The sequence below is a fragment of the Rousettus aegyptiacus genome, unplaced genomic scaffold (genome assembly GCF_014176215.1).
Source record: "Rousettus aegyptiacus isolate mRouAeg1 unplaced genomic scaffold, mRouAeg1.p scaffold_m13_p_13, whole genome shotgun sequence".
In the NCBI taxonomy this organism is placed as follows: Eukaryota; Metazoa; Chordata; class Mammalia; order Chiroptera; family Pteropodidae; genus Rousettus; species Rousettus aegyptiacus.
In genome coordinates, this window is record NW_023416288.1 from 15,649,413 (window position 1) to 15,676,273 (window position 26,861).

Below are 26,861 nucleotides of genomic sequence, written 5' to 3' on the forward strand. Positions count from 1 at the left end.
TAATTATGAATTTATATTTATTCATCAACGAAGTAGATCACCCTTCATGCCTAGATTCCCCCCCCCCCCCACATTTGGTATTTAGGAGTAGAGGTATAAAGCAAGCCTGTTGATTTAAACCACAGGTATTTAAAATTGGAAGAAATTCTGATGTCATTTTTCATAAACTGCTCATTTTACAGGTGTCAAAGCTGAGACCCTGAGAAGCTAAGTAACTTGGGCAAAGTGACAGAGCCGAAAAGTGGTAGAATCTGAACCAGCACCCAGGCCATGCTGTGTCAGTGAAACATACATCCTGCCTAATTCTCCCCCTGGGTCAGGTAGCCTTGGAGAAGCCAGGCACCTGCGGGGGGCATTTAAAGAACCCTCTGTGCAGTCGGGGCAATCCTCATTTGAATGCATTATTGAAATGGCATGGAATAATGCTTATAAAAGGCCCTCTGCTTCAGTTTCTTAATCTGTAAAATCACATTTACTTCCTCATACAAATCAAGGATACTTTAAGGAATACTTGTAATTACAGAAGTGTTGGGCACAGAGTACGTGCTGTACAACCATGAGCTGTTAGAATTATGTGTTGAAAGTTGCCTTTTAACTTTTTAAAATCTGTATAAGAGAAGAAGTATTGATAGAGAGGTTTAAATGGTCATCTCACCCTTATGAAGAGTTTTAGGTGGAGACTTTGGCACCACATAGATAATCATGGCTTTGGATCTGGGCTCTTTCACTTTCTTGGTTCAGTTCATGCCACCTGTTCAGTTTGCTCATCTGCCAAGTGGAGCTAGGAATATACGTCTACGTACTAATTACATTGTGAAGGAAATGAATGTGAAACTCAGCCTTCACATTGAGTCCACACACACACACACACACACACACACACACACACACAGTTCTATCCTCCCCACACTGCTCTTTAACTTTCATAAATTTCTCTCTGTGTAGATTATAATGCATCCATCATTTTCCTTCACTTATATATAGTGACTTTAATTATTTAAAATATTTTGTTGTGTCTTTGCTTTCTCTCTCTGAAATTGAGAGATTCTTGAGAAAAAGCATTAAGATTTGTACTTATTTTGGATCACTCTCCTCAGTACTGGGGGTGAAACAAGTGACCAGTAAGGAACTGTTGATGTTGATGGAACAGTCCGTCACAGTGGCCAAGGCGTGGGTCTCCTCCTTCCAGTGGGTTTGGAACCTGCTCTTCTCAGCTTCGTTTTTCTCAGTCACTGTTTTTCATCTCAGTACCTCTGTGTTGGCGCTTCCTGCTTTTGATCTCTTCGTCTCTGGTTTTCTAGTGCAAGAAACTAATGATATTCCCAGGTGTCAAATATTTATTAGCAAAATTTCTGCTTAAGATTTTTGGTCAGACTCTTTTATTCAGAATGTCTCTCTAAGAATCCATTGCAACCTTCAGTCACCTTTAATGAACAGAAACAAATTTCCATCATTTTAATGATTCAAGAGCTCCTTGGCAATGCTTATATTTTATAGTACCTTTCTTCTACAGGATAGAAATGGCTTTCTAAAAGATGTTGGGTTTTTACAGTCATAGATTCTGAAGCTTATGGAAATAGTTTACATTATCATTCTGGAGGGTTTTTAAATGTAATATTTTTCTAATTTTTTTGGAACAGATTTTTACATTTATTCTCATACTTTGCTTAAAAACTTTTGAAATGCATTTTTTTCCTCTAAATGTTGCTTAAAATTATGTTGATGTTAATGGTATTTAAGGAATATTCATTTATTCCATATTTATTGTGTCCTCTTATGGCAGGCGGTGTACTAGGTTCTGGGAATATAGTGATGAATGACACAACATTGGTTTTAGTCCCTGTGAAATTTACAATCTAGTGGAAAGTAGGGAAAAATAGCCTTCAAATGAAGTAATGGGTAATGAAAGTTTAAAGTCAGCAGAAGTTGCTAAATTGCTCTTGTACTGAAACTGATGAATATTTAAAAAAAGAACTATTCAAGATGTGAACTGCGAGAAGAGGTCAAGATGACTTTTTTTTTTCCCTCCATGATTGTTTACTTTTGCAAGGACTATAATAATTTATTTCTCCATACTTTATGTGGCAGAGAACTCAGAGGACCTTAGGCATTGTCCTGCAGCCATCTGATATCTGTGACAGATTCAGCCCCTTGCAGCGCAGTGTTTGAGCTGCAGTGTGCTTCCAAAGGAAAGGAAAAAGCATCTTTCTGGGAAGCTTAAGACCTCAAGTAGAGACAAAGTGACTGTTACGTTTCCATCAGAAAATGGACAACCCACATTTAGATGAAATTTTTCAGATTCCTTTGCTCTGTGCTAGATATTTATCTGATAATTATAACATTAGGTTATCACACAGTCACTCTCCTGAAGGCAGAAAAGCATAAGCAAATAATCCCTTCAAGCCCCACATGTTTCTCCACAGTTTAATGAGAATGTGAAAGCTCTACTTACATCCAATGTAAATGTTTTCTTGTCTCTTTTTGAAAGAGGTAAGGAGGACTGACTGTTAAGATTGAAGTAGCTAAAGGAGGAGCCAACCAAGTCTAACATATTTGACAAAGTTTATCAATCGTAAGTGATTTATAACCTTTATCTTCTATTAGACATTAACTACATGTATCAGATTGGTAATACATAGCGTGATCGTTGCAGAGTGGAGTCTGCTCTCTCAGGTGTGCTTGAGAGAACTTGTAAAATGTAAAGCTCATTGAAAGACTTCTACTCTTAGGGGGAAATTCTGGTAAATCTAGGTTGATGAAGGGCTCAGCTTTATCTTAAACCCTAAAATTTTAACTCAAGGGAAAAGAATTTGAAGTCATATTTTACTTAGGCAAGGTCATAATTCAAGTGCAGTAATTGCATTTTTTTGTAATTGCACTCAACAGATGCCTGGAAAATCTATTTGCTTGTTCCTTTTAATTGGTAGGTATTGTTTTTATTGTTAATTATTTTATGTATTTAATTTGATAAACTGCTTACATTTTTTTTTGGATGAAACTTAGTTCACTATAATCCTATTTAATAAAAATAAAACCAGGCATCGCAGTCCACATTGCATGAATGTAATTGCACAAAGTGCAGGGTGAGTAGGGTGCTTGGTGTACTTGGAAGGCTCATCGAAGGGGGGTGCTGTTATATTTATCTCTAGCTGATTGTATCCTGCAAAAATCCAGGCTCAGTACTGACAGATCTTTAAAAATATCAAGGAACTCAAGAAGTCCAGACTTTATGTTAAATCACTAGGTCTTTAAATGTTCTTAACTAATTAATTATTTTTTTTTAAAAGAGCATGATTGATGGCATACAAACAGTTAGAAAGCAAGTCCGTATTCAGGCAGCAAGGGGAAAGTTTTTAATCTCAGCAACAGTCAGGGTTACTAATTGAAAGTGCAACATGGGAAATAACTGTAGAGTAGCTTTTAAGTAATGAGAAAAAATTCTTTTAAGTGGAAGCATATCCTCGAAGCTTTGTCCTCTTTATAGAAATCCAAGCATTAGACAGAAAAAAACCAGGTTTTGGAGGGGTATTTTCCATGTGTGCAAAACAGGAGAATCACACATTTAAAATTTTCTGCATTTGCAGCCAATAGTAGAAAGAGTTGGAATAGTAGTAATATTGCATGATCGATCATACCCGTGCTTAAGTTTGAATACTTCAAAATGTGGACTGGGAATCTGCTTCATTTAGCAAATCAGTTCTAATATGGACATGTGACTTATCCAGAGCAAACCATCATGTTTCTGGTGGATGCACAGTGTATTTGGAGACATCAAAAGGAATTGCATCGCTTCTCTGTTTAGTGCTTCAGTGGTTTTCCACTGCTCACATGTCAAACCCAGTAGCCCTGCGAAGTCCTTCCGTGCCTGGCCCCTGTCTGTCCCTTAGGCCTTATCTTCTGCCAGCCCTCCTCCCCCCATGTCTTCCCGTCTTCCAATAGTAGGGGGCTAGGCTACTCTCAGTTCCCAAATGATTCGTGGATCCCTTTGCCTTTGCATCCCTGTACTTTTTCCCCTTCACCAGGAATACACTGTGGCCTGGTTAGCTTCTTTATCCAGAGATAAGATCTTATCTCTAAACTAGCATTTTATAAACTCTGGTTTGGGTGTGTCTTAACAAAATAGACATTGTATTTATATCAGGCTCAAGAAACGATCTTATTCTCTGTCAGGGTTGCAAGAGAAATTTATATGAGCTTCATAAGTATGCTTTATAAATAAGTGGATTTACACAAGTTTCCCAAATTAGGGATATTATAGCTCCTTTTGGATGACTCACAGTACATGTGAGCATATTAACGACTCTGAGAATTAGTGTGGCAAATACATTAACTTTGTTTGGCCCAGTGTTTCTTGAACTTATTTGACAGTGGAACACTTCAGTTGGAGTACATTTGTTAATGTCTTGAGGAATGTCTGGTTTGGGAACATAATTTGGGAAAATATTGCCTTAAAACATAATTTTGGTTAATAAGGGGGAATATCTGAGGAAGGAATGTCTTAGAAGTAGTGAAAACAACAGACATATTTTGTTCATTTTTTTGAATGGACTTCACCACTTGGTTTCAGTATGTCAGTATTTACTCATCAGTGCAGACTCTTTAAAGCTTAGGCTGGCCTAATTGCCATATAGTCCAACCACATGGAATGCAAATTTATATCATAATCTCTTTAATAACTTTTTTATTTGAAAAATTTCAAACACATACAAAAGCAGAGAGGAAGGTATATTGAACCCACATATACTTATTACCAAGAGCAACAGTTAAAATTTTGGTTTTTTTCCTTATCGTTTTCTGTCTTTTTTGCTTAACTGTTCTAAAGCATCTCTAAGGCATCGTGTCATTTCACTTACACTCCCCAGTTTACATCTTCGCAAAGGAGACATTGCCTTGTATGATCTCAATAATATTGTTGCACTTATCAAAATTATAATAATTTCTTGGTAATGTCTAATATACGGTCCGTATTTAAACTGAGAGATATTGAGATATAATTCACATACTACGAAATTCACTTTTAATATACCATTCGGTGGTTTTTAGGATATTCACAAAGTTACATGCCCATCATCACTATCTAATTCCAGAACATTTTTATCATCCCCAGAAGAAATTCATATTCATTAGCCGTCACTTCCCATTTTCTCCTCGGCCCTTTCTTAACCTAATTCCTGTTTCTAGATTTCTTCTGTTCTGGGCACTATGTGGTCTTTTGTGACTGACTTCTTTCATTTAGCTTAATGTTTTCAAAGTTCATGTATATGTTGGTACTTCAGCATATATTGGCCCTTTATTCCTTTTTATAGCTGAGTAATATCCCATGGTATGGATATATCACATTTTGTTTATCCATTCATCAGTTGGTGAGCATTTGGTATGTTTCCATTTTTTGGTTATTGCGAAATGTGCTGAAATGAACATTTGTGTACAAGTTTTTGTGTTGACATGTTTTTAATTTCTCTTGTGTATATCCCTAAAAGTCGAATCAACGGGTCATAATTCTGTGTATAACTTTTTGAGGAACTGCCAAACTTTTTCCAAAGTAAGGGCAACATTTTAAATTTTGTTAGCAGTTTATGAGGGTTCCCATGCCTGTTATTGTCTGTTTGTTACATTTTAGCCATCTTAGTGGGTGGGCGTGAAGTGATATTTCATTCTGGTTTTCATTTGTATTTCCCTAATGCCTAAGAATGTTAAGCACCTTTCCATTAAGCTATTGACCATTTTTGTATATCTTCTTTGGAGAAATATCTATTCAAATCCTCCCCTACCTTTGAAGTAGATTATTTGTGTTTTATTATTGAGTTGCAAGAATTCCTTGTATATTCTAAATACTAGTCCCTTATCAGATATATTAATTGCATATATTTTATTTAATTTTTTGGGTTGTCTTTATACTCTCTCGAGGGTATCCTTTGAAGCACAAAATTTTAAATTTTTGATCAAGTCCAATTTATATATGTTGTTGTCGCTTGTGATTTTGAGGTCATAGCTAAGGAACCATTCTCATCCAAAGTCATGTGGATTTGTGCCTATGTGGTTTTTTTTTTTTTTTCCCCCTGAGAGTTTTATAGTTTTAGCACTTAGGTCTTTGATATATTCTGAGTTAGTTTTTGTATATCGATATAAGGAAGAGGCCATACTCTTAAAAGTCAAATTTTAGCTTTAGCTTTCAGGGTGACCTAGAAATGCAGCTATTTTCCCTTGGTCTACATCCATTTGTACACCCCATCCCCCACCTCCACCCCTCCATCCTTAACTAATAATGACATAATTTATAAGAATCTATTTGTGTAGTAGGGGGTACAGTCAGAGTTTATGAGAGGACAAAGTCTCTATTAATAAAGGATTACATTTAATTAAGCAAACAACCAAGTCATAATAGATATCCACTGTATTTGCTGTTCTTGCCTACTCTTTCTGTTTTTCCAGACACGGGACTTGGTTTATTCTTTGTGGAGTCCCCTTCCCACGGTTTCTGTCTATAGGCTGATCTTAGAGCACATACTGCTGCTCAAGGGGTAGGGAGCGGGAAATCGTGCTGACTTGGCCAATGAGGATTATATCTCTAGAGCCATAGTGACTGGGTTAAAGATGAACACAGACCCCAAAAGGGTTATAAGAGACCCACCTGTAGTTAATGGGAAAGAAAACTGGCATAGCTTGGAAATACTGCTGTCTTACCGCCAGAAAGGGGTGTCTGTCTGTTTATAAAACCAGCACGAGGAAACGTGAGCTGAGAGATTATTTCTGGACCTTTCATATACGTGTCTGTATATTCCTTTTTATATTTGCAGCTGAATGAGCTGTGTTTTATACACAGATAGAGTGCTAGAAGATGAAGACAAAAGATATATAAGAAGCTTTCTGCCTTCATGGACTTGACAACCCAGAAGGGAGCCAGGGAGACATACATACATACACACATACATACATACATACATACATACATACATAAATGACGAATGCAAGAGTGGATACACGTATGAAATACATGGACATCACAGCTATTGGGAAGAAAATGGGAACTGGAAAAAGTCCTTAAAAATATCAGTCCTAATTTGAGGTTGAAAGATGGATTAGCATTCACTAAGGCTTTCTGTAAACCACAGAGCTGATTTTCCCACTGCAGCCTGCAGTCATTTGCATTATTTTATTGAAGGCGGATGTGTTGTTACACTTTACTGTTGGTTGGCGCTGACCATCAAATGGGCTGTACTGTGACACTCTTCCATTCTAACAGCCATAGAGAGCAGGAACTAACTGTATTAGGTTGTTATAAAACTGAAAATTTGGGAAGTGGCATTGAGATTTTCAGAACCTAATTTTATTTTATTTAGTGTATTTTCGAGATGAAGGCCTAGTATAGTATTGCGCATCAGGTTAATCTACCCCTGTATACTTGGGATCATTTTGTCCCACACAGTATTTCACAGAGAAAAATATTTTTGTTCACGTAGGCTCTAGAATGTGCCTAAGGGCACACAGCAGGACTAGAATTATAATCTCTCTTTTTTTATTTTTTATTTTATTATTATTATTATTGATGCAGTCTTTCTGCTACTTTATATCTTCTCTGAACAAACCTGTTAAGGCTTGCTCTTAAGAAAGAAACTCTTAAGAATAAAAGCTAGTAGGGTTTGCAGTAAAATTCTCGAGGAACACATTACGAATAGAGGAGGATGTTATGTGGATGAGCCTTTTGTTTTAGCAGATTGCCAGCTGGATGTTTTCATCATTCTGAGTTGGGTACTCAGATTCCACTGGAATGGCTGGATGGCTGCCATTTTCCACCCAGATGGTGCTCCCCGTGTCGGTTAAATCAGGCAGGAAGCTGTGGTCCTCCTGCAGAGTGTCAGCACACCTATTTCCAGCATTCAGGATTTTCAGAATACTGAATTTGAGATCAGGCAATTATTAGAAGTCAGATTTTTTCCCTCCTAAATCTCAGATTATTTTTTTCTTCTTCTTTACCGAGCCGCCATCTTCTCTCCTCTGTGACTGACATAATAAGGTTATACAGACTCCCTGTAGCTTTGAATAAGATTATCATAAGTAAATATGAAAATGTTAAAGTGTAAGCAAACAAAATAAAGTTAAATTTTTTTTTTTCTTAAAAATTGATGCTAATGCTTGGTCCTTTCTAGTGGCGCACACTCCAAATCTTAATATGGAATAGGCTCAGAAGGGGAAATCTGCTTATGTGGCAATCAAAATGACTCATCGTAACGTTTCATTTCTATAACAAGCCCACATTTTAAAAATTTTGTATCTTATTTGGAGTGGCTGATTAGGGAGCACTCGATGGCATTGTGGGAGGAAGGGTGACATTTCCCCTACCCGCTGCCACCAAGCTTTGTTATTTACCACCACTGGTTATTTTTTTGTGTCTTTCCTGATGCTCAGTGAAATCTCTCCTAATGAATTTGCCACTGTCTTAGGAAACTTTCCTAACAAATAAGAAGTTTCTTCAGCATCTTTACTAGTGGTATGTAAAAGCAAAAACTAAATTGACCTGGCACACGCCCACTAAAATTTTGCTGTCTAAAACTGAGGATGACACAGAAAGACAACTGTGTTTAAGCTCAGCTGCAATCCATTCCATTTCCTTTGGTGTCCAGCAGCCATTTGCCAGAGCTTTGGGACTAGAATAGCCTGTCAGTTATCCTCATGTCCAATGTAGTTTATTTTGGGGGATGAGTGAAGTAGGAAGAAAATACAACTTCTGGAATTACTCGGACCTGGTATGGAAAAATGACTGGAAAAGGTGAAATGTGAGTAAAGCTAAGAAATAAATATAGAAGAATATATGAATACAGAATATAAGACTATAGAAGTCCCTGTTTTTTTTTTTTTTTTTTTTTTAGTAATAGCTTTACTGAGGTATTGTTCACATACCATGCCCTTCACCCACTTAAAGTATACAATTCAGTAGTTTTCATTATAGTTATAGAGTTGTACAGTAATCACCCCAGTCAATTTTAGAATGTTGCATCACCTCCAAAAGAAACCTTGTGTGCTTCACATGTCGCCCCTCTGTTCCCTTCTGCCCCATCCCACCCCTAAGAAGCTACTAATGTACTTTTTGTCTGTATGGATTTGCCCATTTGGAAAATTTTTATATATAAATGGAATTATACAATTACAATATGTGGTCTTTTTGTCTGGCTTAGCATAATGTTTATAAGATTCTTCCATGTTTTAGCATGCATCAGTACTTCATTCCTTTATATGGCCAAAAATATTTTATTGTATAGATACACCATATTTTGTTTATCCATTCATCAGTTGATGCACATTTGTGTTGTTTTAATCTCTTGGCTGTTAGGAATAATGTTGTTATAAACATCTGTGTATAAGTTTTGTTCTTACACAGATGCGATAGATACAGAGGTCAGTGGGAAATTATTCTAAGACGTCAGAAACATTTTAGTTTGCCATCGTGTAAATGCTGATTGACCTTTTATGACACAGAAACTGTGTATTTACTTCTAAGGAGCAGATAAAAAATTTAGAAGACTAATTTTAGTTCAAGTTATGGAGCTGGAACTTTTCAGCTGGTTCCATTTTCAAGAACTATTAGATTTCTTTCCTCATACACATCACTAAGACTGTGGTTCTCACACTATTATCATTTCACTACGACTCAGGGATAGGACTGTCTCCCATTAGACACAAATGGGGCTCTATGAGTGATTCTCATTGAGCAGAGGGGCAGTGAGTACAGGAAATAAACATACAGATATGTTTCAGTGTGTTGGGTACCATTATGGATGCCTGTGATTGGAGAAAGAAGAGGGAGTGATGCCCTCATCCTGGAGGAGTCAGGGAGGGCTTCACTTCACAGATGTGGTCATGTTCGAATTCAGATTTTTAAAAACTAAACGAGGACCTCAATTTTTTTAGTCATAATATAGCGCTCACTGATTGTTTTTGTGACCGTCATAATCACTATTTTTTTTTTTAGTATTTAATATGTTTTATTTTTTCTAATACCACACCTTCTCCCTTTTTATTAGGGAAACAAAATTAAACAAGTTGTGTGTACATAACAAACTACCAAACCCTGTCAGCTGCACAGAATTAAAAAAAAAATTCTGTCAACTTCTATTATTGATACTTTCTTCTGAGCAGTTTTATTTTTATATTTAGACTAATATTTTTGTCTTTTTATCCAACTACTGCGCAGAAAACTTGCATGTTAATGGAGTGGAATATGTGGACCTTTATGTGGGAAGGTAAAGTTCTTAGTGTTGAAACCATATTTTTTACTAGAGTTTAAAATGTCAGTTCTAGTGTTACAATTAACATCATTTATTTGTATGAGTTTTCTCTGTTCTTTCACCACAAAAATGACGCTTCGAATTCTAAGTTAGTGTTTAAAATTGACAGCAATTACTGTCTTACTTATAGATGGTATGAGAATAACTTACTTCATTATATTAAAAGCTGTAGAGCTTGGAAGAAGCTCTTAAAACTGATTAATTCGTTGCTTAGGTGGTACTTATTAAGATTTTCTCTAGAAGTCTTCTGTCTTCACTATGATAATCATTCCAGCATACATGATTACACTGAGAAAATTTCATATGTGAATAACTGCAAATCCATCTTTTTTAAATCACAAAACTCTAAATATTAGGCTTTGTTATGGAACACATCCTTACTTTGCTTTCATAGTTGCTACTACATAACAAAATAATGGAATACTATGATTGATGCATTTTTTTAAGTATTCTGACATCCACTGAATTTATATCAAGGTTAAAACCTATTTTTACCTAGATATCAAAGATCAAATAAATTGAATTAAAAACCTGTTTGTCTCTCTCTCTCTCTCTCTCTCTCTCTTTCTATATATATATATATACCATGCACTGCTTTTATGTTCAGTTCATTGCTGAATGTTCAGTTTTGCTGACTGCATTGCAATGAATGTTTTGTCATGGAAATCTTATTTGGACATTTAACTGAGTTGGCTGTTTTGGACGCTGGTTCTGTAGTGAGTGGGTCTATTGTTCATAATGAAGAGGAATATAAAATTGCATGGAAATTTTGAATGAGTCTTACAAAAGGGCTGCTTCCAAAGATAGAATGATATTTTTAAGAATATGGTTATTTATAGCAAGAAGAAAAATAGAGCCTTCCAAACAAAGCCGTGTATTAATTATTGGGCTATGGATCCTCTGGGGTAGCATCACAAGAAGGAATCTGTAGAGTTTGACCTCTGGCTAGTGGAGGTGGCTGGGAATCACTTGGTGAGATTGTCAGAATTTGTTATTGGAAGTTTCAGTCTGAACAAATCATATCAATCTAGAGAGAGCATAGCCATTACTAGAGAAAGATAATTAGTTAAGAAAGGTAGGGCCACAAATTCCTGTAGAAGACTATGAAAGATGAATTTCTGCAAATATAGACATGTTCAGGGTGAGAAAACAAATTAGCTATGGACTAATCTCAACAGCTTAATTTGCTTCCATAATTATACTTGGAAAGGAGAAGGGAAAACAAAATTAAACTTTTAGATGTTTTAGGGATGATTCTCTTCTCAGAAGGCTAAAATATATCATAAGATATATAATTATGGTTTGTACAAGCATGTTTTTCCAAAACATTTTGTCTAGGTAATTTTATAAATTATGAGTAGAAACCACAAAGACACACTTGCCTCCCACAGGAAGCACCGTACCCTTCTACTCTGCACGTTGGCAGCTGCAGACTTCCAGGGGCAGGCCAGGACCCCTCTCTCCATCAATCCCACCAGCTAGGCACCCCTCTTACCTCTCCTTCCCTGCCCGAAGGGGGCACCCCACCCAACTCTGTAGGTAGGTGGAGCCCTGCTCATTTGGGATTCGTTTTCACTTTGTGGTTTAGAAGATTTAAAGAGCCCCTCCCCACTCCCGCCGCACCTCAATAGTCAGTGTTAGGACCCCGACTTATGAGTATAGTTCATTCTTATTATGTGTTATTTTGGCCGTGATGGAGGAATCGTACTGGCTTATCAACAACATGGATTTTATTATTACTGAGATGATTTGGAGTCGGGAGTGGTTTTGCAGATCAGAAAGCCTGGAATACTGTCCATTGAGCCTTCCTTTTCCATATATTAATTAACCTTTTATATATAGTAGGTTTTTAAATTTTCCATTTATCTTCATATGCATTCTTGTGCCAGACTTGTGTCATTTTATTTATTGTAGGCATATAGCACATACTAATTCTTGGTATGACTAGTCTAACTTTTAATTCATTGTTTTCTAATTTCTTTGAACTATTTTCACATTTCTTTTTAAGGTCTGAATATAGGCTCCTCCACCCCCAAGTGAATGTTGGCATAGACTATTTAGAACTTTTTTCTTGAAATATGAATTTGGCTGTTGTTAGCAAAGTATCAGTAGTTACTTTCGGGTATCATGAAGTTGACTGAAGGGATGTGCTCTATTAAATAACCAGCTAACTGTAACTCTATTAAAGAGTTTATACGCTTAACTTATAATCTCCACTTTCTTGAATTACACTCAGAAATACAGTCTCTTCAATGCACCAGTGTAATTTATTCTCTTTTCTATATATGCAAACAGATATACAGATCAGCTGTTTTCTATATCAGATAAGTATCAGCTACGTCTCTGTGAACTTAGAATATGATTTAAAAGTTTCAAAACTGTAAAACTGAGAGAGAGAAAACTTTTCATGGTCACTGTGATCCTGCTTCTACTTATTGGTTTCTTTGTATCCAGCGTTCACAAACAGTTTCAGGTTGCTTACAATAAAATGTCATTTTAAATAAGACCTAAAGCAATAAATACAGGAAGGAAGAAGAAAATTAAGAGAAGAAAGGGTGAAAAATGTGGCTGTATGTTAAGAACTTTTGGCTAAGTGATGGTCCTGTGAGGTGGACTTAGCCAACTTCACAGTTCATCAAGAAGGCAAACTGGTAGAATGGTCTAAGAACAATGTTTGTGTAGATTCATTCATTTAGTTGCGAAGTATTTATTGAGCACTTACTATATGGTTGGCAGTAGGGAGCAAATGAGACTCAAATTCCTGTCCTCATAGAGCTTACATTTTAGTGAAAGAGTGCCAGTAAACAAAATATACAATCTATGTAGTATGTTAGACAGTAATAATTGTTAAAGAAAAAAAAAAAGCTTGGAAGGGAGATAGGCGGCGTTCGGGGGAGGCTTAAATATTTGATGGAGTGGTCAGGGAGGGCCTCCTTGAGAAATCGACTATTGAAAAATGGCCAGAAGGCCACGAGGGAGTGGTAGGGATGTCAGGGGAAGAGAGGTGGTGGCAGAAGGAACAACTCTTGCAAAGTCCCCGGTGTGTTTAAGGGTGTGCTGAGGGGGAAGGGACTGGGGAGAGGGAGGGAGGGGAGAGTGGTAGGAGGTGGCACTTGAAATGGCAGGATCACTCCTAAATGTTTCAAGGTTCTTTGGATAAGAAAGGCCAAGCCCACAAATAAAGCTAAAGAAACGAGCCTTGCCATATTTTCTAATTTTATTCAGTTGTATATCAGGTTTTTTATGTACCCAGAGTTCCCAGCACTTTGAAGAATCAAGAGGAGTAATGGTGTATACAGGTAAAAGTTTACAATTTCTTTTCTATTTGCTCCGACATAGGCCATTTTGAAATTTTAGCAAGCATTTTAGGGTGTACTTCTAAATGTGGTACATTACTGTTTATTTTTTAAGCAAATAAGAAAAGACCTCTGGATCCACTTGGCATTATGAATACTTAGACACACATGCACATAAGAGAGCAGTGTGTGCCATAAGCTGGTGAACCCAGTGGTTTGTAATCATGTTTAAACAGCCAGAGTTGCAAATAATGATCCCTGAAATATAATTTCCTGTCATTCACCTACCTGCCAATTTCTTAAATTTATGGGTTCCTGTAAAACTTATTGTGAAACTTGAGATGCTTGTAATAGTCAATTTCGGACTAATTTTATACTTTTTCCAGACAAAGGTCTTAAAATTATGCCACTGAAGTCCTGTAGCCATTTTCACACTGTCCTACTATGTTGCTGGCTGTTTGTTATCTGCTTATTTAAAGAAAATATAGTGATGTTTATAAAATCATGGTTTCAGTTCTGTTCCAGAAATTGAACAGGGTAATTATTTTACTGAGGCATGTTCTGTGCACTTTATAAAGGGGAAAACACCAAATCACTTTGCATTTTCGAGGGAATGGGGGAAGAATACATACTGTATTGTCTTAGACGCTGTTCTTTCTTCTTGTGACTAGGAGAAGGAGAGTCTCCCATCTGCTCACTGGTGTAGGTATAATAAAGCCTGTTTCTTCTGAAATTGATGTTTGGTGCCTAAGATGACTTGATTTTTCCATTTAAGTGACATTCGTGATTTTTGCCCCTTTGTTCATGGAAAGGAGATGGGGGCAAGTGTTACGGATGTTGGGTCTCTGTGGCTGACGGATTAGCACCTCATTGCAGGGCGTGTTGCCTGGTTAGGCTGTCAGGGGAACGGGTTAGAAGATGCTCAGCAGTGCCGGCTGCATGGCTGGCACGCAGCTGGACCACGTGGGCGCCTCTTTGGCAGAGTCAACAATTGGGCCAGAAAGGCTGTGACTCAGCAATGAGTGTAAACATTTGTTTAGTTTGAATGATTAGGAGCAGAGCTTCTGGTCCCTGGTTATTAGCTGATTATGGAAGTGAAACGGAGGAAAGCTGTAGCTTCTGTTGGAGTATAGAAGTATATAATATAGGGGCTTTAAGGGAAGCCACTTAACATTCAAGATATCAAATCAAATCGTGGCGTTGGAGGATAGGCACTTGGTGTGTTCTCCAAGGCTGAGCAGAGGGACCAGCAGAGGAGAGGGAGTGAAAGTGGTTTGCCTGGCGCCTGTGGCTGATGTTTGAGGTAAAAGCAAGGTGTTGGTTGCTGAGACCCTTCAGTTACATCAACTGGTACATGAGCAAGTGAACACGACCCAAAGCTTTAGGGGAGGAGAGTAGTAGCAAGAACCAAGGGAAGAATTACCACTTGTATTATTGTTGTTACTTGTTTATATTCATGTCTCCCTCACTAGACTCTGTATACCCTGAGGATGATGTCTGTGCTTATTCATTTTATATCACCACTGTTTACTGAAATGAACTGAAGGCTGGAATGAATTTCTCTTTTTAAGGTCATTTTTTTACTCTCTACAGTTTGAGGGCAACTTGTTATTCTGATATATTCTTAGGACCCCACAGTGTGTAACATCACTTTTTTCCTTTTAAAGGTATGAGACTTAATGAAGAAGGATTACACAAGAGCAGAGGGCAGGGTCATCCTCATATAAATGGCAGAAGTAATTATTGGTTTATTGTACATTTATTTATTCATCGTTCCTTCAATCGTTTATTCATCAGATATGCACTACATATTATGTGCCAGGTGCTGGGGATGCAAAGCATAACTTAATCAGTAGCTTGAGAAGGAGCTCACACACTTCTGTATTGAAATGAAAAGAAGAAGAGAAAAATCATCCACCTAAATTGTTTCCCAAGGAATTGTATTAGGAAGAGTTGAAAAGAGAGTTGGGAATAGTTCTTAAGAAACCTAGCTCAGATATTAGTGTGTGATCAGCTTGGAATATATTAACTGATAGCAACTTGAATTAATAAAATCATTTCTGTTACATATTCAGATATATTCTAAAGTTTGTTACTTTAAGATAAATTTTCTGATAATTTACCCAAAGTATTTCTATTTGTGTTTATACTAATACTAGTGAATTATTAGGGTAGGTAATATGTTGTCTCTTTAGTAGCCTGTAGTGGAAATTATCTCAAATTTAATAAATGTATATTTTGTCAAATTGTTTATTATTTTTAAGGACCTCTAGAAACACCAGTCCACAGAGCAGTTTATTTTAAAAGAACATTATAGGTAATGTCACAAAGGAAGGTGAAACATCCAATGTGTGTACTTTTTTTTTAACCTCTTAAAATACTCTGCACATTGTTAATGTACAAAAAAATGCTCTTAAGTGATCCCATTAGATTTATTGAATCAGAGAAGGTAATTTTCTTTTTTAATTAATCTACTTTTTTGGTATAGTGCAGCTGTTATGTGATTTGCTGTATAAATCATGGAACCTCTCATTTGTAAGAATGAATTTTTAAAATGATCTTTTGCTGTATAGATTCATAGTCACCATAGGCTGTTTCAGAGTGTCAAGGATGGATGTCTTCAACTCAGAAATGTGCTGTGGCTCTCAGAGGCCATTATCTTCATTATCTTTCTCCTAGTGCATTGGATGTGATTAAAAATGATTCTGTGTAGTCGGGTATGAGAGGTTTATAGCACTAATATCCCGTTTGCGTGTGTGTGTGTGTGTGTGTGTGTGTATAAATTTCTTTATACATATTGAGTCTATATATATTTATTTACATATTTTACATATATTTTGTGATGTTTACATACATATATACATATTTTGTGTATATATGCTACAAAATATATGATCATTTGAAGACTAAATAAAAAAAGTCATCTCATGTAGCATCTGAATTACTTTGTATTGTGAAATATTAACTCAGCTAATGACATTGGAAGGACATGAGTTTATATTTGCCTTGGATTTCGTGACACCTATTTTATGAGGTGAACTTGAATTTTCTTACATCATTAGACATATTTTCTAATGTCTGATTAAAAAATACTCAGTATTTTTTTTTTTAGGTTTTTAAATATTAACATAATTAAAATTTCTTCACCCATGAAACCATGTGGATAGATAAAATATAGCATGAATAATAAATTTAAAATCGCAGTGTAGAGGAAGCCAGATGAGACCCTGGGGTCAGGCAGAATGAGTTTCCATTTGTCTTGCTCTCAAACACACTATTACATGTTGGAAATCTATTGGGCAAATTAATCAGATTCCCTCTGTAGGATTTTCATAACAAGCCAGCGCATTAATTCGCATGTCTCATCGTCATCACGTATCGGATGTGCATACTATGTAGTGATTTCAGGTCAGATGCTGGAGTGTTCGGACACTGCCGTTTCTTTGAATCCTTGAGGGTGGAGAAAAGGTGGGTGTGATAGGAGTTAGCTCCATGACAATTATCATTATTTTATTGTACATATTTCTAGTGGAGACACAATCGGGATCACAAATTAGAAGACTAAATAACTTATTTTTAATGGTTTAAAACTTCGGCATACCTGATTTTAGCCATATCCGGTTGTACTTTAGAATATGAGTATGTACAGAGTTCACACATTTTCTTTCCGAAAGCTCTGTTGGAAAATTAAAGTCTCTTTTATGGATTCTACAAACAGATAAATTCCAGCATTTTGGAGGCGTATATGTGTTTGAAAGTATGGATGTTTGGAATTATTTTATAAGGAAGCATCAAAGTTTTTACTCCCCTCTTGTCTTATGTTCTTGTTACTGTTTTTGGATTGGTATGTTTGTTTTTTATGAAATACTTTAAGACTTGCCTGCTTGGGGCACACATTTCAAACTATTCCATATTATCTAGCACCAGATATTTCAGCTTCCTCATATTGCTGGCCTATAAGAAAACAGGGAAGCTCTTAAATTGAGCCTACTTGCCTGTAAACTTGATCAAATGTCACTTTAATCCCTGTGCACTTCTGGCAAACTGAGAGCTATTCATGAAGTGCTTAGTTCACTTGTTTGAGACAAATATTTTCATTACATACTTGGTAGAGGTGGCTCCATTTGGGTATCTACCAGACACTCTCATAACTGATCTCCACTTAATAGACCCGTGGGGTTAACGAGTCTGTACTCTCGTTTCCTCTGAGGACATACTGGTCGGCACTGCTCCGCTGGTCGCTAGGATGCCCATGTATTGCTGTTCCCATTGGTCAAACTGAATTTTTTTTTTTTTTTTTGCTAATTTTACTTGTGTTTCTAATAATCCAATATAATTAACAATAGATGGTAAAATATAAGTGCCTAAAGAAAGAATGTGGTTGTTTCTCTGACAATAAGTTAAATACATGGGAAAGATATGATACAGGCATGTTCTAAACATTTTTATTTTTATATTGTTTTTTGTTTTTTTTTAAGGCGAGGCAACCCTTGGTTGACCTCACAGATTGCAAGGATCTTGTCAGTTTACAATCCCTTATTTTTTATGTCTACAGCACCTGGTCTTCTTAGGTGGTCTCCCATCCAAGTACTAACCAGGCCTGACCCTGCTTAGCTTCCGATGGAATCAGGCTTGTTCAAGGTGGCATGGCTGTAGACTAAACATTTTTTTTCCTGTTGACTTGAGTGTAGGAGGACAGCTCTAAAGATTGTACAAATTTAGAAGACTTTAGCCTAAATGTCTTTAAATCTTCCCCTTATGAAACTCAATACTGGAATTTGTAGATGATGCTTAATGGTTATGGTTAATGTGGGGAAGAAAAGACTGAATTCCTGGATTATCTTCAAAGAAAAATCCTTTATTTCAAAAGATACTTGAGTGAATGTATATTCATAAGAATTAAGTTAAATAAAATGTTTAAGGCATATATTATACTTTTTTTGCCAGTCACTACTTTACATAACATTTTTGCTTTGTTCATTTAATAGTGACCTCCATTTGTCGTAGGTTATTACTTTATATTCTACATTATTTTACCTATATCTGTTTGTGCACTGAGATGAAATTTGAGCCTTATTCATTTGTTATTTTTAATAATTCAGATAGAGTCTTAAATATTAAAGTTTACATTTTCACTGTCTAGTAAGAAAATATCCGGAAAACAGTAATAACCTAAAAAATCTTTAGGGAGAATGTATAAATATCCAAACGGAGGCTTTTCTTTTACGTGTAGAAGCAAGCTGAATACATTTTAAAACTTTTTTATTTGGAAATAATTTAAACTTAAAGAAAAGTTGTAAGAATAGTACAAGGAACATTAAAGTGCCTTTTACCATTTGCATTGTTATTTGTTCTATATTTCTGTCATCAATTTGCTGTGTGTGTTTCTAAGTAGATATAGGTCACGCATGCTCTCATACACACCCAATCTCTGGGCTATTTGATAATAGTAAGTTGTATATAAAATATTATATATTTTTTAAGAATAAAGATATTCTCTTGCTCTAAAACAGTTATTAACTTCAGTGTATTTTATATTGGTACAATACTTTTTTATCTATCCATCTGCTTCTTAGTTTTGATGTTAATTTTGATCATGTAGTCAAGGTGTTAGCTGATTTCTGTATACTATTTTTTCCCATCCTACTAATGGACAATATGTGGAGAGATATTTTATTTTCATGCAAATATCTTGCTCTTTGTCAAGAATTCACCCTTGGATTTAGCATCCATAGATTATTTTTGTGGTGGTTGCAAAATGATTTTTTTCCCTTCCACACTGACCCACAAATAGGCCAAGTTTAGTACCTGGCCTCTTCATGTAAGCAAGATCCCTTCCCTTTTCCTCTTTTATTTTTTTATCCATTTATTATTGATGTGAACTCATAGATTCCCATTTTTTCCTCATGGTTTATAATTCATTTCTGTTTTTAAAATTATTTGGTGTTCAGATTGTCTGAATCGGCAGTGACAGCCTCTTTAAGCTGGCTCCTGTGTCTTTGTGATTTGCCAGACTATTTCATTTTAGGACTGTCTTACTTCATGACATAACTAGATGTTACAGGCTTATCTTATGTCTTGCTGCTCCAGCATTTCCGCAAGGAGCTCTGATTCTTTTGAGTAGGGAATGGTGTTAGAAATCAAATTCTGGGTAAGTGTGCTCACTGATTCTGGAGATTCTGCTTTTAGGCCTGTTGAGCAGACAGAGCTACAAAATATGTGGATGTATATACACACACACATTCATACATACATCCACATATCCGTATATATGTATGTATGTATGTATGTATGTATACATGCTCATACATATACACATACATATTTTAGAAATCTTGAGTCCATACTCAATCCCAGTTCTAATCCATTCTCATGGAAAATCCTCCATTTAATATGTTATTTCCTCTACTCCTACCCCAAATTGAGTCCTGTGTTCTCTTTTTTCTTTTCTTTTTTCTATTCTTTTTTTTCCCATTAAAAATCCATTAATTTCTTCTTCTCTTTTTTCTATTTTAATCCATTATCCTTCAACCTACTTATTTGGAGATAAATTCCATTGATATGATAAGTATAGATCTGCTGTTTCATCAAAAATATCACACACATTTTTTAAAGCCAATAAAAATTGATTTTCAATGTATACTTGGCCCTATATCTCGATGATGATATAACATTTATTTGTCTTTCTTTTCCTGTGTCAATGCAAGGAACATTAAAATATCTTTTCAAAATTGAGAACACTTCTTCTTGATCTTGATTAGTGTGGCATTGAATTTAGAAATTAAGTTAGGAACAATTCATATTTTTAGAATATTAAAGTCTTTCTGTTCAAAAAAAGTTATGTCTCCAATTATTAGTTTTCTTCTGTTTCTTATTTGCATTTTCTACTTTTCTTCATATAGTTATTGTGGATTTTTAAATTAATATTCATTCCCTGATATTTTATTTTTCATTTTCTTAATATTTTGATTATACTTTTGCTTCAACTATATTTTCTGTTTGTTTTAATATTGGTACATAAGAAAGCTGTTTTAGTCTACATATTAATTTTAATAAACAGTATAGCATTGTATGTGTGTTTGAGCAAGTAACTTTCTCCAACTCTCTCATCTTTAAAATAACAATTGTAACTGTGTCATAGGGACTGTTTAGTTTGAGATGATATTTTAAAAGGAATCAGCACATAGTTCTCAAAATGCAAACTGCTGTTATTATGGTTTTTAGTTTTTGACAAGTTTCTCTATTGCATTTTCTTCATGTTTACTGTGTTTTGTTTTCAGTTGCTTTTCCATAATTTTCAAATATTGTCATTCACCTCCAATAAATATATTCCCTTCTCTTTCTAATTAGGTAAGATATCAAAGTATCTTTCTATAAAGCAGTTTAATTCAGGGAAAAGATGTCCTGGGTCATTACTATTTTCAGCTACCTTTGACTTATTGATCAGAGTGTCAGCCATCTCCTAATTTGAATGATTTGGGGTAATTAACTTGTGAAAATGAATCATGTAATTTGTTTTTGTTTCTTTCTTAAGAAACTTCTGGAAGACATGATCTGTAAGAAAGGTGTGTTGTCCAGAATGTTCTTGTTAAAAACTGAAGCTGACATTAATATTAAAAGAAGACTGTTCTTTGTTCCTCAGTATCCCATCTCTCTGCATAAGTATTGGTAAATATTATTAATTAAATGGATTAATAAAAAATTATTATATGGAGTGCATAAGATGATATTGAAGTATTTGTTATTATTTTCTAAAAGCAAGATGTGGGGAAAATGATAAATCCAAATTGCTACTAGCCCATCGATCTTGAGATAGAGATTTGTCAAGGGAGTCAGTGGAATATTATTGTCTCTAATTAAAACTTTCCATGTGTTAAACATTCCGTTGTGCTTAAAGTGAATTTTAAGTGAGTAATGCAGTTCCATTTTATTGTATGAACAAGAGAAAATGAAAAACTCTGACCAAATACCAAATTGTTTGTGAACTAAAGATCAAGGAGGAAGAAAGACTTAAAAACCCATTCATCATGGCCACCTCTAATGAGTGAATGCATGATCTAATCTTGAATGAATTTTCTTTTTTTAAAAGCAGCAGCTGTGACTTATGCAATTTAGAAATGTTAACTTCCAAGTAGATCATACCGTCCACATCAGGGCAGGAGGGATAATTTGTTCAAAAAGGGATTTCAGTACTTCTTAATTCATGATCTGGGTGAGCTGCAAACCACATGTAAACATGAGAAGTAGGAAGATTTAAGAGATAACCAGAGTTGTGAATTGTGTTCTTTTATTTTTTGGTTGACAAATGATCTTTAATTGAAATAGTTTCCTTCATAGTTCTTTACTAGCCGAGCATTCCACTGTACCACCGTTGATGTCATCTGTGATGTCATGAGGGTGGCGGCCATCAACACTGCAGCCCGCAGACCGGGCAGTCCCCAGGATCTCCTTAATGGTTCCAGAGAGTTCTCTGGCTAAAGATTGGTGCTGCATCTGTCGTGTGGTGTTAACAGTGATATTTCCACTGTGCCTAAAGTTTGTTTGTTCGTTTTTGCTTTTTTTCTGTTCTCTCGGTGGGTCTTTGCGGGCTTTGATGATCAGGGCAGAGGCAGAAGGTTCTACCCAATCTGGGCCTGTCTGGACTGAGTTGATTTACATTAATTAACTAGTGTTAAGTATTTAGGGCTGGTCTGAAAGTTAGGTAAGAAGAAGCTCTGAGGTACTGGACTTTGAGGCTGACAAAGGCTAATTAAAACAAGAATTGTGAGGAAAAGTCGGAGGTGGGACATACATAGAGTTCTGAAGGGTGAGCAGGGTTTGGGTAGAAGGTGGAAGACAGAGGCATTTTGGGCAAGGGGAAAAGATGGGAGCGGTGGTAACTGAAAAGCAGAAATAATAGAGAGATATGAGGGCAAGAACTGATTTAGAGGCATATTAATGACTATATGTGTAATGAATGGGATGAAGTGATGTGCTAGGTTTTTGTGGTGCCTTGATAGCTAGGCAAGTTTTTTACCTGCGGTATGTTTGGTAACAGTCCCACCCAGCCTCCAAAGAAAGATTCAGGCAGTTATTTAAAACAGTATTTTACCTTTAAAAGTTACTTAACTTTTTCCAAAGGAATTCGAAAGAGAAAGGCATTATTAGTCACGAAGAAACTTGAATTAAAAAAGCAATTTCTGAGATTCTCTGATACAATTGTGAAATGTTGGCTCCTTTTGCTGATGATCTAAAACAAATAGGAACAGTTGCTGCAGCTGAAAGCAATGGCTTCCAAAGGACAGAAGAGACAGCCAGTAAAAATTTAAGTCACCGGGGTTGACAACTGAGAATGTGACTTAGAATTATGATTTCCTTTTCTCAGTGTCACCTAAATCAATACCAACAATATCAGAATGATAACGTACAAAGTTAAAAAGCTCCGGTTGTAAGGAAAGTATTAAGAAGGAAGTTCAAGAAATTAGGTTGGACTGTGGTAATCACAGCACAGTCAGAGTAGACGTGTGCGGCACATCCCTATGACCCTTTTCTGCTTCTAAAATGAACTGAAGAAAACGAATGATTCACGGATTTCCTGTGGGTGTTCAGTGTCTGGTGTTGACGCCTGGGATCAGTCATAGACCAGTGAATATGGATTTCTAATGGAAGTCCGAAATGGTACCTAAGAAAATAAGAAATGGAAATATAAATGGAAATAGCATGTCATATTTGCGATATGACAGATTTGTGATGTTAAAAAACCTAACAACTCGAAGACTTAATTTTTTATTTACCTTAGATCATAATGTCATTACTATTGAATTATTTATTGGAAAATTTGTTTAATAATTTTTGTTTTATAAAATTATTTTTATTGTTTATATTAATTACATAATCATTGTGCATGTTAAAGCACTAAGTAATTCATGGGCAATAACAGTATTAGCTGTTAACAGAAAACATACTACTAACAAATTATTGCAAAAGTAAACTGGAAAACACAATATGATGTTAAGTAAATGTGATATATTGAAAATGTATTATCATGATAAAAACTAACATACATAGTGACCCAGTGGGAGGGCTTCTCAAGAAAGGATTTATGCGATAGCAGGCATTAAAATCTACAATGGCAGTGGCATTCGGCTGACCCCGGGGACAGTTTTAAATAGCATTCATGTGTAGAAACAATGTTTACAAATGTGATTATATTACTCCATTAATCCATATGCCATAATGAATATACAGAGTCTTTCCCTTCCTCCTTCTCTCTTTCCAGCTTCCTTCATTCCTGTCTCCTTTCTTCCATTCCACCCACCAAAATGACTATGCTTCTAAAATCTGCCAGACATTGTGTTCAGGGTTGCAGCTGCAAATAAGCAAGACAGAGAAGTCTCTTGCCGTCTCATGGTGTTCACCTTTGTGGGGCTTGAACTCTGCTCTCACATTCTTCCACCCTCAGCGCCCCCTCCAGTTTTCAGACAAGTTAAGCAGGTAGTTACAGTATAGTGCAAATATGACTATTGGAGTCATTTATATAATTATCCTGAATTCTAGTACTCCAGGAGAAGCAAATATGGTTAAATGTGGTTGAAAACGTGGAAAGATACCATGACATTCTTAAAGAGAATCTTGATTACTTTCAGGAGCCATAGAAGGTGATGGTGCTGGTTATAATGACTAATTTAACCTCAAATTTATGATTTATAAAAAATTTGTACTAGCATATATTAAATACTACCTTTATTTTTATTATCATTGGGATCATTTGTTGTTTTATGTATGGACTGGAGGGATGTTTAGGGAAGCTGGGTATGGGTAGAGAATTGCTTTAAGTTGTTGAGCAAGAAATGACCAAGAATGGAGGAAAGGGATTAAAGTGGGAGGGTATAGGGAATGAAAATAAATATTTAAATGAGCTGTGGTGTGTGAGTCTTCGGTCTCCTTTGAAGAGAAAAAAAAACTGAAGGCATTTACATACTGACCCCCAGGGGGCACTGTTAACCCAAAGTCGTTTAGTTGCTGACTAGAAGTTTGTTCCTTGGGGAAGGGTAGCAAATTCATGGTTGTTGAGGACAGACTTTTGTATATTCCATGTTGGTAAACGGAATTTCTGTAACTTAGAGAATTTGCACTTCAAAATAGGATTTGAAAACCTGTGGAATTTGCTTCAGTCACTTTGAAGGTATGAAATGTCACCTATTTTTAGATTCCTCCCTAGGTACGTTTTAGGCACTTAATCATAACTGAATGGAGGGAAGAATTTGAGAGTTCCTAATAAATTGCAAATTACTTGGAAATCATTCTTTGATGATCTAATAAGAAGTGAAACTTTTGATCTTTTCTGAGAAAATTTTTATAGAATTCAGAATTTATGCTTAATTTAAGAGAGTTATGTAGTCTGCTTTATTGATGCTTGAATCTGCATTTTTAGTTTTTATTTAAATGTTTCTAAAGTTAATGTACTTTTTTGTGGATACATCTGAAACTGCATGAGAAGAATCTGATCGTTTGTTCTGGGAATCTTATTTTATTTATTGATTGATTGATTGCCTACAGCACCTGGTATTCCCAGATGGTCTCCCATTCAAGTACTAATCAGGCCCAACCCCGCTTAGCTTCTGAAATCAGACTAGATCGGACATGTTCAGAGTGGCATGGCCATAGACTCTTATTTTTTAATAAAGTGATATACCTCCACAATTGAGTGTCCAGATCTTTAGACTATAAACCCTTTAAGGCAAATTGTAACCTATATTTAATGCTCTGAAAGGCATGCAGGGTGGGTTTCCTTGATATTTGCTGTCTTAGAAGATAGAATAATACCTAAGTGTGTAGGCTCTGGATCCAGACCACCTGGCTCCAGATAGAGAGAGTTCTAACTCTACTAGGACTCCTATTAAATGGTTTATTTTTTCAGTACTTTGGTTTACTTATCTGTAAAATGGGACTAACAGTACTTACCTACCTCAAAGGATTGTTGTGCAGATTAAATATGGCAATTTACGTAAACCACCTTATATTATTATTAATATAATTATTAACTTCTTTTGCTATGTTGATGTAACTTTTATTTAGAAAGCGTTTATTAAATGAATTAAAGTACCACAACCTAATTTATTTCATCTTAGGAGGAAATTCATTTGGAAGGACTAAATACTGCGTTTATAACAGTATTTGGTATGATACTGTGGTTTCTCCCACATTGAGCCAGATGGCGTTCTCTAGCTACAGAATAAAGAATCCTTTAGCTGTGTGTCATTTTAGAAGCAGTCACATATATTACTTTAAAATGAAATTAACATGGAATTAGAAAATTGATATATGGCATTGTATAGAAGTTTCATCCAGGTCATAAGAAAATGATGTTTGCATCCAGGTATTTTAAGAGCATCAAAAAGGTGCACTAAAATAGTTACACTTGTAAAGGCTTATTTTGATAAAGATTACTTTAGAAAGAAAGTAAATAAAAGCAAAAAAGAAAAAGCTTGTAAGTTTAATTATAAATGTGATCATGACTCTCGATGTCCAACTCAGATTTAAGTCCTCAATATACTTTTTGTTGTGATTTTTTAATTTTATTTTTATTCATGGTAATAATTGAAAATATTTTTTAAAAAATTATACTGTAATTCCTATTTAGTCTCATGCATTTGGAATTGTAGATAAAAACCACTTCCTTTACAAGTAGTTATTGAAAATCTAGTATGTGTTTATCTCAGTTCTGAACCGAGAGGATATAGCAGTGAACAAAACACACAAAAATCCCTGCCATTGTGTAGCTTAATTGTGAAGGGAGACAGGTAATAAACACATAGGTAAAGTTTGTCTGACGGGTTTAAGTAGTATGTGGAAAAATAAAGCAAGGTTGTGTATAGGAAAGTTAATAACTTTTAAGTAGCACGATCAGAGAAGACTTCACAGAAAATGTGACTTTTGAGCACAGACTTGGAGGCCATGAGGGGGTATGCCATGTGGACGCTCTGGGGAAGAATATTTCAGGTAGAGGGAATGACAGGGAGGTCGTGGGTGGCTCAGAGTGAACACAGGGTAGAGTAGTAGGCATGAGGTCAGAGACATAAGCAATACGTACGGGGCCTTGTAGGCACTGTAAAACTGACTTTTACTCTTAATGAAGTGAGAAACCACTGGATGTTTTTGAGCAGAGGAAAGCAATTTGGTTTTCATTTTAAAAGAATTACTTCATTTGCTATTCTGGAACGCGACTGTAGGGGAGCAGCAGGAGACCTGTTGAGAGGCTCCTGCAGTCTGTATGGTGATGGTGGATCCCATCACCATCCAG

General features: G+C 35.8%; 1 protein-coding gene and 2 pseudogenes across 2 annotated transcripts in view; 1 reads left to right on the forward strand and 2 right to left on the reverse strand.

Moving 5' to 3' along the window:
• CDK14 (cyclin dependent kinase 14) overlaps window positions 1–26,861 on the forward strand; it is a 504,271-nt gene that overhangs the window by 50,760 nt on the left and 426,650 nt on the right. The gene's annotated exons all lie outside the window — the stretch shown is intronic.
• LOC118611176 lies at window positions 18,126–18,237 on the reverse strand (annotated as a pseudogene).
• Window positions 25,109–25,227, reverse strand: LOC118610956 (annotated as a pseudogene).